This window comes from Elgaria multicarinata, chromosome 9 (assembly GCF_023053635.1).
Source record: "Elgaria multicarinata webbii isolate HBS135686 ecotype San Diego chromosome 9, rElgMul1.1.pri, whole genome shotgun sequence".
NCBI lineage: Eukaryota > Metazoa > Chordata > Lepidosauria > Squamata > Anguidae > Elgaria > Elgaria multicarinata.
The window spans coordinates 25,405,578-25,423,361 of NC_086179.1; the positions used below are offsets into that span (position 1 = coordinate 25,405,578).

The following is a 17,784-nucleotide window of genomic DNA, read 5'->3' on the forward strand; positions in this document are numbered from 1 at the left end:
AGCTTTTGTTTAATATTATGATTTACTATGTTATTGTATTGCATGGCTTTAAGTTTTGTTTTGTGAACTGCCTGGAGAGCTTTGGCTAATGGATATCAGGGGAATGCAAAAATAAATACATAACAAAACCAATCATTTGCCCACTGTGTGAAAAGCAAGAACATGGATAAAACTGCTGAAGAAATGGATGCAGGAAAGAGCAAAATGGATGGCATTAAGGGTGAGGTTAGGGGGCAGCAACTCTAGAGTGCCAGATTTATCTATTTAAAATATTTTAATCCCATTGTCTGTCTCAAAGGCAGCCAACAGACAAAAGGTGTTGTTGTTGTTTTTAAAAATGCAAATAATAATAATAATAATAATAATAATAATAATAATAATAATAATACCAAAACAGTAAGTTAGAACAACACATCCAAACCAGCAGCAAACTACAAAATTTGTTTGGGTTAGCACAGAAAAGAACAAAGCGTAGCTACTCAAGCAGACATCTCTGGGAGACAAGTTCCAGATTTTGGGCAGCACTATGGAGATGGTCTTACCTATGCTAATGCAAAAAGTGAGACAAGCTCTGGTGTCAGTAAAAATTCTTATCTTTAATACAAATATTTTCTTCAGTGCACTTCAGAAGTTAGACAGCTGGCTAGCATACTTACCTATGCTAGCCAGCTGTCTAACCTCTGAAGGAGGGGGACAGAAAATTTACACCTGCAGAGCTTTCCATGGGCGTACTGAGGTCTTCCGAGATGGATGTTAGGATAGCCATGTGTCCTACTTTACAGAGGGCAGTTCTCTATTTGAAGAGCTGCCAGAGGACAGTCCTCTATTTGAAGACGTCCTCTCTCTGAAGAGTTGCCCAGTCTAACTTTGATGTAAAGGTAAAGAACTGTAAGAAGGTTCAAGGCTGTCCATCAAGAGTGAGCACCTGGACCACAGACTAAGCAGGTAGGTACACAAGGACCCCGGGTTACAATCATCCTGACTACAGTGTACAGCACAGTGTACTCTGTACAGCACCATGTACATTGATGGTGCTATATAAATAATAATAATAACAATAATACAGTATAATTTATGTATTGTGTTTCTCTTTAAATTAGAGTTACTATTTCCAAATTTGCATCTATATGTACAAATTAATATATGCAAATTTAATGCAAATCAGTGTGCTCTTGGGGGATGTGCAAGTGCTAACATTAGCAGATGTCCGTCGTCGGCCCCGCTGGCAAAGAGTGGAGGGGCCCTTTGTTTCACCTTAATCCCCCATGGCTGGTCATCCAAGGCAGTTTGGATTGCACTCTTAGGCCTCAGCTAGACCTACCGGTCTAGTGAGATGGAGGGTGAAGATCTTGCAATATTTTTATCATGAGATCTCCCCCTCTGTTTACACACAGTGCGTGACGACCTCAAAGGGAGAGGACGTCACGCCCGCGATTTTGTTCTGTGTTTTTTAAAGAGGAAGTAGTGCACGAGTGCTCGTGTGCAAAAGGTAAGTATTTCTTTTTAATTTTAAAAACATTTTCCCGCTTTCCCCACCCAACCTCCAATGGCTGCAGAGCTCCTGAAGAGTTCTGTGCCACGTGCGTGGGTCCCAGCTCCTCGCGAGTAACCATGAGGAGCCGGGACAAACCATGACGGTGGGTCACACTTTCCGCAGTCTTGGGATCATCCCGAGACCATGGAGAAAGTGGGCCTAAAGTGTAGGGCCATATCCCGGGGCAAGGGAGGGATCATCCCTCCCTGATCCCGGGATCGCCCCGGGATAAAGCCCCATCTAGCTATGGCCTTAGTCTTCAAGGTGGACCAAGATGTTGTTTTGTCTTTTACTTTTTGGCTGGGGATTGCTGGGAGTTGTAGGGCCTTTTTCAGTCTAAACACGCATAGGATTGCACCATAACTTGGCTACTCCTCTGGAATTTGCTTTACTAGTGGGTAGCTACATTCCCAGTTATTCATGATTTAGTACTCTTGGTTCCGAGACACATCATTTGTGTCATCCTTATACATCTTCTCAGAAGAGCAATGGGAGCAGCAGGCCATCAGCTAGAGCAGAAGTGGGAGATCCATGTTGGACTGTAACTTCCACCAGCCCTAGCCAGCATAGGCTGGTATGATGGGAACTGCAGCCCAATGACAACTGGAAGACCACACATTCCCCATCTATGAACTAGAATGATTGCATTACTCATCTATTTGATCGGCAAGGCTGAACATATATGCAAATATAAAATCAAAGCAGGTAGGAATTAGATCAATTGTGACATACACCTTACCTTTTAAAATGAGAGTAAATAAATAAGGAGGTGGAGTGGAAGGGGAGAAGGATAAAAATATGGACTTTGCAAGCCTCCACCTGCTACAAGTGACAGAAATAATTACATCCAGTTTGCATGATTTCTGCCCACACATATTTATTTCATGGTGAGGGGCAGTGTGGAAATGCTGATCTTTAAATTAATGCAATTTTCATGCCTTTAACTTATGAGTAAGGAAATTAGTGCAATTTTCAATATAAAAACATGAGTCTCTAGCTGCTAATAAAGAATACGTAGTATTACCGTTAGTACTTTTTGAATGTTCAAAGCACTTCACATGTATTAACTGGCAACAACCCTTGATGGCCCATTTCATTACCCCCCGTCTTGAAGATTGAAGGGTTGAAGCAAAATGACCATCCTAGTAAGCACATGACAGAGGCCAGATTCATCGCTCATTCCCATAGCCACTATATAACACAGCTCTCATGGTGTTCTTCTGTGCAGACACATATTATGTATGGCCTGAAAATGGCAGTGGTGTACCAGTAAAAAAAAATCCCAAGCTCAATCAAAGCCAGAGAGACACAGAATTCTAGCCTCCTCTAAAGTACAGATGCAAGGGCAGCCTACCCTAAACTGGTGCCCATCAGTTGGACTACAACTCCCATCTGGGTATGGCTGGAGATGATGCGTATTGTAGTCCAACACATCCAGAAGGCACCAAGTTGGGGAAGGTTATATGATAAGGCATACCATTTTTAACATAAACAAAACCAGAGAGCAGAAGAAATGGAAGACAGCTACTAAGCCCCAAATCTCCTACAGTGGTTTGAACTAGGGCTGCTGTCAAGGTTCCCTTCTATGACCTGGACCACCTGAACAACTCCTTAAGGTTCTCTGCCTCTTTAGGAGTCCCACTTTCCTTCTTTTTATCTTTCCCTTCCCAGTAATGTGGGATTTAGGCTGTAGATGCAGGGTGAGTGACACTCCAGACACGTGTGGCTTGACACAACAGTTTAGTAGTAAATTAAGCAACCCAATTACAATAGATGTATTTAGTCAATAGAGCTGAGTGATACAAAAGGCATTTAAAGAAAATAAAAGTTGCAAAAATGCAAGTTCTTTTACCCTGAGTTGCTCCTAGACTTCTTCAAGCTGCAACTTTCTGCTCCTTCCTCATGGTCTTGTCTTCCTGTCTCTGGCTGGCTGGCTCTCTCCTTTTATCCCCTCTTCCCCCAAAACTAAGTACTGTTTCAGTTTTGAAAAAATGGAACTTAGGAATTAAAATTTAACTGGGGAAATAAAGTTTAACTAGGAGATGAATCTTAACTGAAGAAATGAAGCAGAAAAACTCCAGGCCTCTAGGACTGAGTTTATTTCTGTATGTCTGTAGCCCTCAAACCTTCACAGATTTAGGGTGACCATATTTGGGAAACCAAAAAAGAGGACACCTAGCGTGTGTGTGGGGAAGCAGCTTTCTGAGTCCTGCAGAAAATACGTTATTCCCCCGCCACCTTAAAGAACCCGATTGGAGTGGAGGAGGGGAAAGGATTTCATTCTGCACCACCACCATCCACTCCAATTGGGTCCTTTTCTATAATGTCCACGAATGACCCACTTTCCCTTTTAAGACCTCAATTGGAGCACGGGATGGGGGAATTATGTGCCTCAAGAAAGCATGTCATTCTCTCCTGCCATGCTAATGGCAGCCTTAAAGAGGAAGGTGTGTCATTCCAGGACATTATTGAAAATTATAGAAAATCCCCCCTGACACCATGGAAAGAACAAAAACCAGGACAAATCCGGGGAAATCCTGACGGTTGGTCACCCTACACAGATTCCACCTTGCAAATGGGTGACCCCTTAACAGGAAGGGAAGACAAAGCAAATATGGCTTTCCCAGCTATCATCCACCCTCCCCTTTTCCCCACAGGAGCAAGCAGGGCTCTCGTTCTTGCCCTGAATTTAGTGGGGGAGGGGGGAGAGAGAAACATGGCTCCATTTTCTTTCACAGCCATACAGCTCTTGAAAGGCTAGAGCTGCATGGCTCTAGCTAAAAACCTAGCCAGAGGATATAGACTGCATTGCCTTTAGTCCTATCCCTAAGTCCCAATTTCTGAACATGCCTGCCTATTTGGGTGTTGCCTTCTCCACATAAAGGGAAATAGGGATAAATATTAAGAATGGGCCTGAACGGAGATGGTCAGAAGGCAAAATCCTAGAAAGGGCAGGGATAGAAAAATGCACCTTAATTGCTGCTCCCGGTCTTAGGTGTTTGGCCTTTCGACAATCTCCCACCCATGGACTCTAACTGGCCAGCTGTCATTTTGCTACATTCCAAATATATCCCATTTAGGGGAACCTAATTTAATTCAATTCAATTTTCACTTGTGATCCAGCACAGCAAATGAAATAGTAGTCAACAAAAATACGATTCATATTTCAGACTTCATTAGGAAAGAAGATGCTTAGATTAGTAGTTAAAAGTTCTGACTTGGGCCTCGAGAGGCTGATTTCAAATCCCTGCTCTCCCATGATAGTCCGGGCACATCAGCTTTGCTGTGATAAGCCCATTGGTTTGTATTCTTTCATTCCTTAATGAGAATGATCACACTTTTTTCATCCCAAAGGAGTTGAGGCAGCGATAACTTTCACTTCAAATTTCCCCATCGTACTTGGTGTGCGTGAGATGGCATACTATTTTTATGGCAAAGGAAACATAGGAGTAACATATACCAAACCAGGCTATTTTGACCATCAAGGCCAGTGTTACCTGCTGTGACTGGCAGCAGCAACACTTCCTGCCAGCCTGATCCTGTCTTTGAACTGGAGAGGTCATGGGCTGAACCTGGGGCCTTTTGCAGGCAAAGGAGATGCTCTACCATGGAGCTGTGGGATACGGTGTACAGTTCTAGTCATGACACTTCAAAAAGGATATTGTAGAGCTGGAGATGGTCCAAATAAATTAAAACGATGAAGGGGCTGGACCAACATTTCCCCTAGGAGGAAATGTTACCACGTTTTTAACTTTTTAAAAAGGGTGAGCAAGGTTGGAACACAATTAATGTGTACCAAATGATGTATGGTGTGGAGGAAGTGGACTAGGGTGACCATATGGAAAGGAGGACAGGGCTCCTGTGTCTTTAACAATTGTATTGAAAAGGGAATTTCAGCAGGTGTCATTTGTTTGTACACAGCACCTGCTGAAATCCCCTCTTCATCACAACTGTTAAAGCTGCAGGAGCCCTGCCCTCTTGACCAGATACAAAAGGGCTGATGTGACTTATGAATGTATGAATCATATATCCTGTCTGTGTTAATTTCACATGCATCATATTACCATTATGTCCAAATTCTGCATCTTTCTGCCATTTTAAAAACAACATGAAAATTTGCATATATTTTTTATAAACAACTTTCCATTACATAGGCATATTGGAAGTACTTATTGAGGCTGGTCCAGGATCCATCTTTATAAATATTTGTTATTGGTGAATAAATATGACATAGGGTTCTAAGAAGGAACAGGAAACAGAATTGTCCCAACTTGCCTAATCAATGGATTGCCACTTTGGTGTCTATACCTGTCACATCTGTGGATCTTAGGCTGTGTTTTTGTTTCAGGTCTACGGAACACCACAATGTTTCTTTAATAAGGGTGTGCCTAATTTGGCTGGTAGTGGAATGCAACGTATGTTTTAAAAATGCCCAGTAGTTACTTCATTTTGGGAGGAGGTTATTATAGGGATAAATTTTATACTGGAACAATCTTTAATATTTGCGGATGCACATGCTCTTTCAAAATGTCTACCTGCTTCTGGGAAATTACTGAATGGTCAGTACAAATGGATTTCCTGTGCCCTTTTGACAGCAAAAAGACTGCTATTACAACCCTGGCAGGATAAGCACTCTCCTTCTATAAAGCAATGTATTGAGGACTTCATAAGGCTTTCAATATTTGAATGAGTGGCGTATAGATGTCACCTTCGACTGTTTGGATATGTGGTCCACTTTTGTTGAAGCTTATGTGTAACTGCTAGAAAGTTGTATATTCGTTTATATGCATTTCATATGTATTCCTTCAAATGGATATATGCAAAACTATGTATAAATATATGTATATGTATATATATATATATATATATATATATATATATATATATATATATCCTGTGTTTTTATAAATTTTGAATTTCACAATAAAAATGAATTAAAATATGCATTTTTTATGCATCTATCTCTATACATCATGTCTCTCTGTGTATGTGTGTGATATATTATATATATATTCCTGCTTATTCCTCCCAACAGGTACACCCAACTGTTCCCCACCAACCTCCAATCAAGCAACCAAAAATGTGGACCCGGCCCAAGAAATACAGTATCCTGATTAGCTTCTTAAATTATTCCAAAGCCTTATCAAATTATTGAAGAATAAAATTCAACTCTCTCCTTGCTCCATGACGACGAGCCCCATTTTGCCAGAGTAGCTTTGCAGCAACCTCCTTCTGTGCATGGATTAAACGCCTCAGCAGCACAAGGCTCTTGAGAGCGCGTTATTGTTCGGCACACGCCTGCACAGAATATAAATGCTTGTTTAATTACACACGGTAGCCTCATCATCGGCTGACAGACGGGTGTGTGACAGATCGGGTTTAGTTGAAATCTGCCCTTATTTGTTTGTTGAAATGCTTTGGAAAGAACTGGCCACCTGATTGGCTAATACAGGGGCCATGCTATGTGAGATCACAAATCCTCCTAGATTAGCATTTAATATACTTCTGTCTGAAAACACACACATATACAGCTAAGAATCACACTAGACAACGGGAATTCTTTTAATATGGTGAATTAGAGCTGGTTCACGCGAGTTCTCTCACAACAGAGTAGCGGTGCCCCTCCTCAACTGTGCCAAGAATTATGTGGGGAAATTTCTAGGCTGCAGGCAGGCATAGCTGCATCTGTTTCCATGTTTCTGGCACACAGCTGGCCAAAGACATTTTGCTACCTGAGGTGAACGACAAAATGGCGCCCACCTCCCATTTCACATACAGAAGCCAACTGGCCCGGCCATTGAAACTTACTTCAACATTGGTCATGGGACAACATTCCCCACTGCACTCAAAGAAAGCAGGCTAGCTTAGGATGTGCATGTGGCACACAGAATTCTTTCCTCCAACATCTCTACTCAACTTCTACTGCCTGAATAAGGTGGCCATGTATCCCCTTTTAAAGAGGGCAGTCCTCTATTTGAATGGCTGCCATTTTGAATGCATCCTCTAGCTGAAGGGCTGACCCAATTGTATTTTATGGTTTTAATTGTTGTATCTTGCCCAGAGACAGCTTTGGCTTTTGGGCAGTATGGAAATGTAATGAATAAATACATATGAATAAATACGTACATAACAATAAGTCCATTTTTTTTAAAAAAAAAAACATCAGGAAGAGTTGAGCCTTGAAATTACCCCAACAATAGCACCTGAACCAGCAGACTGAGCAAGGTGTAGAACTCACCTGTTCAGTCTTCCACATTATGGTAAAATGTACTACATTTCTATTTAAATTAGAATAAGTATTTCTAAATTTGCATCTATAAGTATAAATCAGTCTATGAAAATTTTGTGAAAATCTGTTCTTTCGTCCTCCTTTTTGGCAATGCATTTCCTCTCTATTGGGGATTCATGGGTGGCAACTCTATGCCTGAGGCAGTTGCCTCACTTTGCTTAATGGTACAGCTGGAACTTAATGGTACGGCTGGGGGTAAAAAGGGCAACCCCAATGGCAAAAAAATGTCTTCTGTCTGTCTTCTTCAACAACCTGGTACACAGTAAAGATGTCTACATAACTTGTGAACCACAAAGCCTGTCTCCATTTTAATATGGTAGCACACCAAACAGGTCTCGCCCAAGACATCATGCTGCCTAAAGAAGAGCAATGAATTCACTCCATTCCCTAGTCTATGTATTTTAGCATCTGAGGCAGAAACCCCCCCAGAAAAACTTCTTTTCCTCCCTGCTAATAACAACACAATAACACAAACTAAATAACTAACCATATGTTGCCCTTTTATGGAATCCACAATCTCCTGCCTGAGGTGGACACTTCACTCTGCCAGATGGTAGGGCTGGCCCTGAAATCAAACCTCCGGGTTTTTGGGTGGGTGTCTCTATCTGGGGGTGGTGTGGTGTGTATGTCACTGAACTTATGAAACATATCCTGAGAATTTGCAAGGACTGAGGTCTTCCATCTCCAAACGGAATGCCCCTTAAGAATTTCAACCTTGGTAGAAGTCCTTCTCTTGACTTCCACATGATCTCTTTTTTAATTTGAACTGACTTTCATTATTAGAAGGAAGGGTTCAGCTGCTTCTACGGCCCATAAAGGGACTTTTAACACCCTTTCTTTCTGTCCTCTTAGCAACACAGCCCATTTATCCTTTCTCCAGGATGCATATAATAGACCTATTTCTAATCTAAAAGAAGACGAAGAGAGATTGTTATCTCTGAATCTGACTTTGGCTTTTACTTCAAAAGGGAAACTTAAGAGTTGCTGAAATTTGTCAGTCTGACAACCTTGTAGACTGAAGAACTCTCCTTATCTTTAGAACAGAGAGATAAGACGTCCGACTTCTCTTGGTGAGGATGTGCAGGTTCAGGAGCTTTATAGACCTCCTCTTCCCCCCTTTTCCTTTCTCTTCTGAAGAGCTTTGTGAAACTTGAAACTTTACTCACTCATCCCTTCACCCAAGATGAAAATGTATTCAAGGAGTTGAACCATTTTTTTTTTTAAAAAAAAATGGAATCATTTTTGGTTCAAATTCAGGTGACTGAAATTGTTCTGGTTAAGGCTATGAAAGTTTAGGTATATTTAATTTAGTTTAAAATTAGTACATTTTTCTGCTATAGAAATGAATCCATTCGTTCAGAATTGATTCACTTAAGGAAATGTTATTAGTATTTATATTATGGTACTGAATTATAACAAAATAACACCAACAATGAAAGTGGAACCTGCAACAAAATGTTACAGTATGGAGTGCTCCTGTTCGGGATTTCAGCCAGCCATGTCCTCCGCAAGGATACGCCACTCCATTTTGTCAACCCCCTTCTACCCAACCGTTTTCTGTCCCCTCCAATGCTCAGCTAGCATTGTGTGCCACTAAACATGCTCAGTCCTCACTGGGATGTCATTGGGGAACCCCTAAAGTTTTTTCCAATAATAATAATAATAATAATAATAATAATAATAATAATAACGATGTACATCAGAAAATTTTGGGGTTCCCTCAAGCCTGCATGCATGGTGCCATTTTGACAACATAAAGGAACCACATTGAAAGAATGAATTTGCTCTTAGTATAGAGTCTTATGAATGTAGATACGTATTTATTTATTTAAAGCTCTTTTTTTACCCCTCTCCTCAGGTAACAATGCTTCTAGAGCAGCTTATGTATGATCAATAAAAGCCAGACCATTCCTGCTCATAGGTTTATAATGTAAAATACATTATACAAAAGGAAAAAGGGATAGAGAGAGAAGAGGAAAATAGCAAACCTGGGAACTACGTTTTAAATAGTCCTTCTTATAATGACAAACTGGAATGGAAACAGTTCAAGGATTGGAAAAGTCAACATCTGAAGCCTTCCTCCAAGTGCCACATCCAAGGGAACCTTGGAAGATGGCAAGAAGGGACAGGGCCTTCTCGGTGGTGCCCCCCTCTCGACTATGGAATGAGCTCCCCCCTGAGGCTCACCTGGCGTCTAAATTGTCATCTTGTCGGCACTAGGTAAAGCCTATCCTCTACTCCTAGGCATTTAATGATGTATGATGAGGCATCTATGACTTCTATTTTAGAGCAGGTCTATTAGGAAAAACCTTGTTTATTTGTTTTAAGATGATTATTTATTTATTTTTTCTTTGTTAAAAATATAAACTATATTTATTATGTTGCATTTTGTATTTTCATCAATTGTTGTAAACTGTCCAGAGAGCTTTGGCTGTGGGGCAGTATAGAGATGATGATGATGATGATGATGATGATGATGATGATGATGATGAGTTCAATGGGACTTACTCCCAGGTAGGTGTGCATAAGATTTCAACCTAACTGCCCTTAGTCTTGACAGTTCTATATTCTTCAAACATGGCAACGGATGCAAAGCCTGGCAGCATGATCAAGGAGAAGAATTTTTTTGAGAAGTGCATGACTTGCTTTCCATGACTTTGACAGAGGAGTTTCTTTAGTGTTCCCAGAAGAGCACTCTGTGCTCATTTTGTCCTGGAATCGCCACTTACCAGGATGGAGGCTCTGAGTCAGAGTCACCTCCTAACAGCAAAGAATACTACAGAGGTCTCTCTTCCCTTAGCCAATCAAAGGCCTGATTGAACAGGAGAGAGCAATACGAAGCATTATTGATTTTCCTCTTCTCTCCAGAGATCTGAGTGAGGTATCTTGGCTTGGCCTCCCCCCACCCCCCAGAATTCATCCATGTGACTGAAAATTGGCCCTGGTTATGTGATGGATGAAAATGCATTCTCATCTGATTGCTACATAGCTTGACCAGATCAATGTTCAGCCTTCACTGAAGTGTGAAAAAAGTTGCTCCCATTATCACACAACAAAGGATCTCTCCAGCCAGGCAATAGATTAATCAGGCGATCACTGCTCGCCGCAAGCAGTGATGAGCACCAATTGTGGCTCAGGGGTGAGTTTTCATCATGTGAATTGGAACATAGGAAGCTGCTTCATAGCGAGTCAGAGCATTGGCCCATCTAGCTTAGTTTTATTCATTCATTCATTCATTCATTCATTCATTCATTCCATTTATATCCCACCTTTTCCCCTCCAAGGAACCCAAGGCGGTGTGCCTATTCCTCCTCTTCTCCATTTTTATCATCACAACAACCCTGTGAGGTAGGTTGGGCAGAGAGTCTATAACTGACCCAACCTTGTAGACCCAATGTGGTGTAGTGGTGTAACCACTACACTACATTGCCTCTACTAGCTGGCAGTGGCTGTCCCGGGTCTCAGACAGAACTCTTTCCCTGCCCTAGATCTTCTGCATGTGAAGCATGTGTTCCACCACTGAGCTGTAATCCCTCCACACTTGTCCTAATGCTACTCTTCTTCCATAAGGGATGAGCTGGTGTTAGGGGGTAAAGCTTTCATAGGCATAGGACTCTAGGAAAGAATCAGTGGAGGCTGGGGCTATGATTTCAGTGGGGCTGTGAATCCATTCTGGATGTCAGTCAGAGACAGCCAGAACTCTAAAGGAGCTGTCCAATGTGCTTAACACTAACCCCCCAAAATAGTTCCAGTACATTGGACAGCTCCTTTAGAACTGGCCTGAAGCCTTTTATTCCCAACTGCACTAGCTGCCAGCACTTTTCAAGGGAAGATTCAAAGTGCCTGTATTAACATTCAAAGCCCTAAACAGCTTGGGGTCAGATTACCTGACGGACTGTCTCCTCTCAAATACACCTGCCTGGACCCTAAAATCACCTTCAGCAGTCCCCTGCCATATGAAGTGAAGTGCTACTAAGAAAAGGGCCTTTTTTGTTGTGCCCCCCTGGCTGTGGAATGAGCTTCCCAGAGAGGCTTGCCTGGGACCTACTTTGTACTCTTTTCAGCACCAGGCATTTCCCCAGGCATTTTAGTCTTTCACTTTCTGTTGTTTTAAAGCTCGTACTGCATTCCACTGCTAGGTTTAACTTTGGTTTACATTTTTGTTTTGTATTATAGTTTTAAACTTCTGTATTTAAACTTCTTGTATTTTATCATGTTGTATTTTAGGGTTTTTATTGTTGTGAATCGCTCAGAGAGCTTTGGCTGTTGGGTGGTCTAGAAATGTAATAAATAAATAAATAAATAAATAAAGCCCTCCCCTCTCTGGGCCAGATCAACCCTCCCAGTCTCTGCCCCTTGCTTGGTGAGTGGAAGACCTTAAAGGGGCAGGCCTCTTCTTGGGCAATCCCCTCCAGGCTCATTGCCTGTGTTGATAGGGGGACATGGGGCTGTGGTGTCTGGAGGGAGGGGTGTGGTTCTTCAGTGGGGGTGGAGGTTCCAAGGATTCAGAGATCCAGATGGAGGTGAGCTGCCCTTCCATCTTCTGCACCAGAACCTCTGGAGAGCAAGCTATGAAAATACTACAAAAAGATGGATCGGAAGGCTGGTTCACTCATTACAGATTTCCAACATGGAAGATGATTCCATGCTGGAAACATGGAAGATGTGAACTACCCAGAGCACTTTGGCTATTGGGTGGTATAAATAAATAAATAAAATGTAGGGCAGGGATGGGGAATCTAAAGCCCATGGGCCAAATTTGGGGTTTTGGGCTGATTCATCCAGCCTGCGGAGCCATGCGTGAGGTCAGTAAAACTCTCTCCCTAGAAAAGCCTGTGTGGAGCAAAGCAGGCTGTGGCACCAGCTGGTGCAGCTCCAAACAGAGCTTTGGCCAGGGTCAGGGGTCAGGGAGACCTGCCCCTGAATTCATGGATGCCCCTCATATCATCTACATCATGGGAGAGGTCCAGGGAGGCAATAGAGCTTGCATCCCCAAAGAGGTTCCCTGCCCCTGATGTAGGGAATCATAGGAAACTGACAGGCTAATCTTACATACCAGAATCCCACTGAGTGTAAGCACAATAAGACACCCAGTAGTGAGTTTCCCACATATCGCTTGTAGTCGTATCTGAAGTATACTCCCTCCCCCGCCCCCTCATCTCTGGTCCTTCTTGTAACTTTTCTCTGTGTGTGAAATGAGCAATGAATGGGATCTGGAAAAAATGTTTAGCTGAAAAAAACTTGGATTGATTGATGTCTCAGTGTAACATGGGTGAAGTTTGAGTTTGCTTTGGTCAATGATATGGTATGCTTCAGCCTCTCAGATCACTGGACCAAAATAAAGATGCTTTGGCCTTCCACTCTTGAAAGTTAACACTTGCCTGTGACCAAAGGCTGTGAAAAGGAGACAGCACTGAGACATGTCCCTTTCACCCCCCTCTCTGTGTGTGCATATCTAGAAGCAGCAAAGAAGAGTTATGGGGGAGGGGGGATAATATTTGCAATTTATCCTTCTGAAGTTGCCTCTGAATGTTCCCATGGCAATAAAATGTGGAAAAATAGCCAATTAAACCAACTGCCCCTTTCATTGTGCATTAAACACTTGCACGATAGGCAGAAAACCAACAGGTGTAGCCTCCACATCACTGCAACTCTGTGCTGCACCTGTAGAGTTGCTGCCTGTTGTGCAGCTGTTTAAAATTACAGAACCTCTGTCTGGGAGGAAACGAAAGGTGGTATCTTTATTGCTTGGCAACCCATAACTTGACTTATTGATTGGCTGCAAGAAAGCTTCCCATGGTCTGGATTTGGTGACCTGGAACCAAGATCAGATCCATCAGGTTTGCTTAGTCAAGTGTGTCCCACATTTCTTGTAAGTTCATAGCTTGCTTTCCATGGGGAAGCCAGCGAGATGGTGGGTGTTTGAGATCTATGTACAAATGGGAAACAATAAAATCCCAAGTAATTAAAGGGGGTGGAACATTAGTCATTGAATATAGCAGGATATAATTAATCCAGGAAAGGGGTATGTGTGTATACAAGGTCTGTATGGTTTGGGCAAATTACTATCAATACACACTATTCTGCTCAGGAGTTGCTGAATATGGAGTCACAGGGCTTCATCAGACGAGCGTTTTATTGCATGCTCCCTACTGCCCACTCCTCCTCCTCCCTCCCAATCCCCTTTCCTTTTGTGTCATGTCTTTTAGATTGTAAGCCTGTGGGCAGGGACTGTCAAGAAATACTTTTGTAAGCCGCCATGAGAGCCTTTTTTGGCTGAATGGCGGCATAAACATCCTTAAATAAAAAAAATAAATTAAAAAAAATGGTTCTTCACACATCCTTTAGAAGACGACGTCTACTCCTTCTTGCTTTCATCCCATGATAAACAGACCCACCCACCCCGAAAAATCCAACTTTTGGGGGGGAAACGGAATGTGCCACCATTTCCTGTTGTGTGCAGGAAAAGTGGCATGATAAAAGGCCCCCTGAATAGGTCACGTGGTCTTTGTTTACTCCATCTTTCTTTTCCAGGTAGAAAGAGGAAGTATTATGGGATAGGAGCAGGAGCAAAGAAGCAACAGTAGGGAACTGTGATCCCCCCTGTCTGATAGAACTCACAGCAAACTGTTTTAATCTAATTTGAGTCAGTTCCATCCGCCTAAATAAAAAGCAAAGGTTCAATAGTTTGTTTAAAGTTTTTTTTAAAAAAAACACTAATACATTTTTTAAAAAATAAATAACTTTTAAAAATGCAAAGGTCTGGCTGGGCCTATAAGAAAAAAAATAAAACTACTACACAATCCACAGTTGGGCAATATCTCTATTCTGAACAATCCGAAACTTCACAAAATAGTGTAAGCATTTGAGACCTCCAAAGTTTGCATACTATTTTGTGAAATTTTGATCCACTTCAGTTTAGATATTGTTCAATTGTGGGTGCTGTCATCTATCCAAATGTTCCCAAGTGATAAATAATGTCCCAATAAAGGAGGGCTCTGCAGCTTAAAAATGTCTTGGGATCTGGAACATTTCATTTCTGAATTATTATTTGTCATTGAATTTACATCCCACCCTTTTCCCTCCAAGGAACACAAGGTGGCTTACCTAATCCTCCTCTTTATTTTGTCTCATAATAATCCTGTAAGGTAGTTAGGTTGAAAGTCAGTGACTGGCCCAAAGTCACCCAGTGAGCTTCATGGCTGAGTGAGGACTTGAACCCGGATCTCCTGAGTCCAACACACTAACTACTACACCACACATTTCATAGGCTCCGTTAATGTTATGCGCACCTTTTGCGGTTTTCTTTGCAACACCGCTTGGCTCTCTCTTGTGGCTTTCTGAACAAGAACGTGTGAAGGTGGCAGACCTGAAAACAGTTTGATCACAACAATAGCGCTCCTTTCCTTGGAGGTTTATGAGACTTTGGGACTATGATCCTGAGCACTACTCTTCACATTACTCTTCTTGGATCCAGCATTGTTAGTAGAGGCACAGGTGAACTCGGTGGCATGGAGCACCTTTTCTCAGCTTAGGCTGAGATATCAACTGTGCCCTTAGCTGAACAGAGATAGCCTAGCTACAGTTATCCATGCTCTGGTAACCGCTCATCTGGAGTACTGCAATGCATTATACATGGGGCTGACTTTGAGAGCAGTCTGGAAACTTCAACTGGCACAGCTGCACACTACTCCACATGGTGGGTCTAATCGGCCAAAGACCTTGTCTGAACCATCCATAGATTATCCCCAGATCTTGTCTGCCTCCCCTGTTTTAACTAGTGTCTCACACCCTCTTCATTGATCATATGAGATTCTCTGATGCTAAGGCTGTTTCTGGATAGAGGGCTCCTAGAGTTACCCATCAAAAGGCATGTGCACCTATTCTGTCTTTTCTTCCTTATCAGATTTCTTCTTTCCTAGTAAAGACTGAAGAAGCAGTAAGAAGAAAGATGGAAGGAGTGGAGGAAAGATAAAGGGAGAGTGACAAAGGTCTTACCATGTCATCTAGGCACCCCTTAAAATTGTATGAAGGAGGCATGGAGATTTACACATTAAACACCTCATCTGGAGGTTCTGTCAGCCTCACTCTCGGTCTCAAACTGCAGTTCCTTTGTTTCTCTGCACACGTGTGCACACGCAGACCCAGATTACATCATTCTTAGTTGGAGGATGTCCCGACCTATAATTTCCCTAACAAGAAATGTGGCTAGCAGCTTGGCCGCTCACTAGTAAGGAACTTTCACCAGTCATCCATCTGACCCATTAAAACTTTTCTTCTACACACACCTAGTTTACAACTGGATGGAGACTGGAAGATTCAGGACAGATAAAAGGAAGGTTTTCTTCACACAGTGCATAGTAAAACTATGGAATTTGCTACCACAAGATGTAATGATGGCCACCAATTTGGATGGCTTTAAAAGGGGATTGGACAAATTCATGGAGGAGAAGGCTATCAATGGGCTACTAGTTCTTCTGATGCTTCTATGCTACCTTCAGTATCAGAGGCAGTATGCCTATGTAAACCAGTTGGAAAATGATACAAATACTAAATATTATTACAGCTTTACCCTTGAGGCATCTCTGCATATTGATTAACATGGACCGAAGCAGTCCAGCCATCTTTACTATGGAGGATGCGGTATCTGAACATGACTGAAAAGGCTCCACAGAGCTCCACACAGTTCTGTGGAGAAAATCTCAGAGGCTTATGGATGCCTCGCTATGTGCAGGAAGGGCTGCAGCTCAAATCTCTTTGTTGAGTCATTCAGCATTTTCAAGGGTTGAGCTATTCCCTGTAGTAAGGCTTTGTTTTTCATTAGCATATGGAATGTTCAAGGTACGTTAACTTTGAGACCCAGATGATTCAGCATGAGGTCGTTATCTATGGGTTCCTCTGCATGGAGACTTCATTTGCCACTTAATTGCATGCATCCCTGGCTCAACAGTCTTGCGTCCTTAAAGACAAATGTCTCTATGGTAAGCAACTGCAAAGAGGGCTGGATCACACACTACAGATTTCCAACAAGAAAAATACCTCCATGTAGGAAATCACAGGAAAGTTGCATACAACCTACTAGGGATGTTCTCTGCTTCTCCTTGAACCGGAGAAGCAGGAGCAGAGCGGGGGGCTTCGCCTACCCTTAAGGCGGAGGAGAAGAGGATTGGGGGGCCGGCGGATCGAGGCGAAGAGGATCGCCTCAATCTGGAGCTTCGCCTGAAGGTAAGTGGGGGGAGGGGGACTAATCTGGCGCTGCCGCCGCCGCCATCCATGTGGCGGTGGCGGCGGCAGCAGCACCAGGTAAGGGAGCAGGGAGGAGGGACGCTTACCTTCCTCCGTTGCCGGCTTCAATTGAGGTCCCGGTTGAAGCTGGAAGTGAAGGCCGAGGCCTCTTCTGGCTTCAACTGGGGCCTCAATTGAATCCCGCGACGGAGGAAGGTAAGGGGGCGGGGTGGGTGGGTGGTTTCTCTGGCGCCGCCGTCAGCGCTGCCGTTGATATAGTGACGGCGGCGAAGCCAGATCTTGCTCCGCGGAGCGGAGCGGGAGATGGGCGGAGCGGCGCGAAGAGGATCGGGCCCGATCCGTGCACACCCCTACAACCTACACACAAATCTCCCATTGCATGTAGGTGCAGTGAGAAAAGTTACACCTATCACATGCTTCACACTACACATGATTCACTCATCACATAGTGAAACTATGGAATTTGCTACCATAAGATGTAGGGATGGCCACCAATTTGGATGGCTTTAAAAGGTGGCTAGACAAATTAAAGGCTATCAATGGCTATAAGTCTTGATGGCTATATGCTACTTCCAGTATCAGGGGCAATATGCCTATGTACACCAGTTACTGGGGAACATGGTCCGGAGGGTGATGTTGCACTAATGTCCTGCTTGTAGGTTCCCTGTTGACAGCTGGTTTGTTGCTGTGTGAACAGAATGCTGGTCTAGATATA

The 17,784-nt window shown here is 42.8% G+C and overlaps 1 protein-coding gene across 1 annotated transcript in view; it reads right to left on the reverse strand.

Moving 5' to 3' along the window:
* Window positions 1-17,784, reverse strand: part of TMEM178B (transmembrane protein 178B) — a 301,611-nt gene that overhangs the window by 1,444 nt on the left and 282,383 nt on the right. The gene's annotated exons all lie outside the window — the stretch shown is intronic.